Below are 3,660 nucleotides of genomic sequence, written 5' to 3'. Positions count from 1 at the left end.
CTTTCTGGTTCCACAGCCTCATTTCTCAGATGAGAGAAGAAGCTCAGAGAGGGGCAGTGCTTTCTGTAGTCACACAGCCCCACAGAGGAAGAGCTGGCTTGAGGTATCCAGGGTCCTAACCCCCAGACTGGCAGCCAGAACCCCCCAATGAGGAAATACTTGCTTGTTCACCACAAGCATTTGATGACCTTGCTTCTAGTCTCTTAAAAATACATATATAAAATTGAGGGGCGGGGCGCCTGGGTGGCTCAGTGGGTTAAAGCCTCTGCCTTCGGCTCTGGTCATGATCTCAGGGTCTTGGGATCGAGCCCCGAATCTGGCTCTCTGCTCGGTGGGGAACCTGCTTCCTCCTCTCTCTCTGCCTGCCTCTCTGCCTACTTGTGATCTCTATCTGTCAAATAAATAAAATAAATTAAAAAAAAAAATTGAGGGGCACTTGCGTGCCTCAGTCAGTTAGGCGTCTGCCTTTGGCTCAGGTCATGGCCCCAGGGTCCTGGGATTGAGCCCTATATTGGGCTCCCTGCTCAGCAGGGGAGTCTGCTTCTCCCTCTCCCTCTGCCCCTGCAATTGCTCTCTCTCTTTCTAAATAAATAAAAATTACATATATATATATATATATATATATAACATATGTATGTAAAATTGAAAATTAACAATTATACCATACATAAACACATTTTAAAATTTATTTTATTTTTCATTTTTTTAAAAAGATTTTATTTATCTATTTGAGAGAGAGAGAGAGACACAGCGAGAGAGGGAACACAAGCAGGGGGAGTGGGAGAGGGAGAAGCAGGCTTCCCGCTGAGCAGGGAGCCCTACTCGGGGCATGATCCCAGGACCCTGGGATCATGACTTGAGCCAAAGGCAGCCGCTTAACCGACTGAGCCACCCAGGGGCCCCACATGAACACATTCTTTTTTAAAATCAATTTCATTACCTCCTGGATACATTGTAGTTATTCAGTATTTGCTGGATAAATTTTTATCCCAGCTCTTCTCTAGATGACAACACTAACCACTTGATTGGTTTCCCCTCCAGAAGCTCCTTCACCCAGGGCCCTCCCTCCCCCACTCCACCCAGGCCTGTCATGGGGTCCCTATCACAGCAGGGACTCTGGGGGCATAAAGGGCCAATGAGGCTGCTCAGAGGTTTCCTCCCACTCTGCTCCTCTCTTGGTCGAGGGCAGGTATGGACTGGCCCAAAAGGGACACCTTTTGGATTAGGCTTGGGAAGAGGCTGGGACACCCAGACGCCCTCTCCCAGGATCCAGGCCCTCGAACCCGGCTCAGCTGTTCCCTCATCTAACAAAGTGCTCCCCTTACTCAATGGCTGATTTTGTCTTTGCTTTCTCTCCTTTCTCCGCTGTGCTGGCCATGCAAAGACCCGGAGCCTCTGGTAGGACCCCAAGGGAATCATTCCGTCAGAAAATTAAGGCCAATCCAATGAGGGAGAATCCTTTTACAATGTATACAGATGGTAAATTATTGTTTTATGCTTTAAATATCTTATCATTTTATCTGTCAACTATACCCCAGTAAAGCTGGAAAACAGAAAATAAATCAAGGCCAGAGCCTGGGGCATTGACAAGGCCCAGGACTGTTGAAGGCAAGGGCATGAGTTCTGCAAGAGGAGGGCACAGGACAGAGCCTGGTAGGAGGTGAGAGCAAGAGTCCTGGAGCAGGAGTCAGGAGGAGAGTCAGGAGTGTCTGATCCCTGACGTCAAGGATAGAGAGTTTTCAAGAAAGAGGGTATGATAACAGTGCCAGTGCAGCTGAGGACAGAGGTAAGTTACCTCCACTTCCTGAGCTGGATGGACACAGACCCTCCCTGGAACAAGCTTAGGGCCAGGCTGTGGCCAGAGGCCCTCTGGCTGGAACTGGTATTTCGGAAACCTCAGGGTGAGGCTAGATGGGTGAGCCTAGGAGGGTGTGTGCCCACCAGCAAAACCCAGGGACACGTGCCCGGGACCCTACTGGCCAGAAACAGGGTGGGACGGAAACTAACCAAATTGCTCCTTTAAAGCCACGTGAAATTTATGTCTCAGTAATGTTTGATTTTTGGCTTCTCTTTCCTGCAGCAGGATATTTAAAGAAAACAAATCTTTAAAAGCTTCAGCTCCAAAGCAAAGAGCCCTCTGTGTGCCTACTTCTGGTCTCTGCATTAGGAACAAACCTCCTTCACTCTTTGGTCTGAATTGTGTCTAAGGCAGATGGAGTCTCTTGGCCAAGATGTGTGCAGCCCAAGTCTCTGCCATGGCGTCAGAGTGAGCCTGGCGCAACCAGACCATGAGACCTTCCAGAGGCTTCCACTCCAGGGCACCCTGAAGCCAGGGGCCCAGAGGGACTGACAGATGGTACCAGCAGGAACAGAGAGGAGAGGGCCCCATCCCTGCCTCAAACCCATGTCGGGCCAGCTCTCTCCCTAGAGACAGACACTTGGTGGGGAAGTCACCTGAGGAAGGTGGCCCAGGCTTTGTCTGGGATTTAAAAAGAGGTGGCCCATTTTTGGCTTTGGTCATTTCCAAATGATCCAAATCCAGAGCAAGAAAAGGAGGCCCAAGGAGGGGAAAGGGAGACAATACTGGAGCCCAAGTGTGGCCCTCCTACTGTTCCGTTCCCAGTGACCCCATAACCACTCGGTTATGGCCTGTGCAAAGCAGTGAGCATCACAGAGCAAGCCCACAGTGCGGTCAGGTCGCTTTCATTGCCCTTTGGCAGATGTGGGAACGGGCTCTGAGAGGCCAGAGGCTTTCCACGGCCACGTGACCAGAAGCAGCAGGGCCTGCCTTCCAGCCCAGCTCTCCTAACGCCCAGTCTGTGTCCTCTCCACAGCGTACTACTGCCCAGCCAGCAAAAGGGCAGGAAGGACAGCCTTTCCATTTTTGTCAGTGGCTGAGGAACAGCTATCTAGTGAACACCAGGCAGGGGACTTTTCCAGAGCAGGTGGCCAAGGGTCCTGCCCAGGGCTCAGTACCCTTGGTGGGTGACCTAATGCACCCCCCCAGGAGTCATTCAGTAAGCCCTGCCAGGGGTCCTAGGCTTGTCCCCAGACCAGGGACCCCCCCTTTCTGGTCAGAGTTATTGACTTCTAGGAGGTCAGGGCAAGATTAGTTCTAAGGAGCCTCCAGAAAATTCTGTCCTGGCAGATAGGGAGATGGAAGCCCGAGGACCATCCAGGGTCATGTCCACAAAAGTAACAGCAGCACCTTCCACCCAAGCTGTTCTGAGGAGTAAATGAGATCATGCAAGCAAAGCACTTCCCCAACAGTGGGCACTCTGGGGGATACTGCGAGGGGTGCTGTCATTGTGATCTTGCCCACCAGAGCCGAGCTACTGGGCCTCCAGGAGAAGAAAGAGTGCCTCCCTGTTTATTGTCCGGGCCTCTAACCTACGGTGGGGTGGTGGAAAGGCTCAGAGGCAGGAGGTCTGGCACCCAGCCTCACCTGGCCTCTACCCCACTGTGTGATCTGGGGGAGGCCTTGCTGACCCCACTCCCCACCACCACCTAGTGCCTTGGTTTTCCTCTGAGAAATAAGCTGGATTTTCAGGAAGGACTCTTCCAGTTTGTGAACCTCCAGTTTGTGAACCTGAAGCAGCAAAACCACCCTGACCAGGAAGCTTCAAGAGCATGTGCCTGGCTGGGAGGAGGAAGACTGGG

This window comes from Martes martes (assembly GCF_963455335.1).
Source record: "Martes martes genome assembly, chromosome: 1".
Taxonomy (NCBI): Eukaryota; Metazoa; Chordata; class Mammalia; order Carnivora; family Mustelidae; genus Martes; species Martes martes.
Note: the sequence above shows the minus strand (reverse complement) of the source record.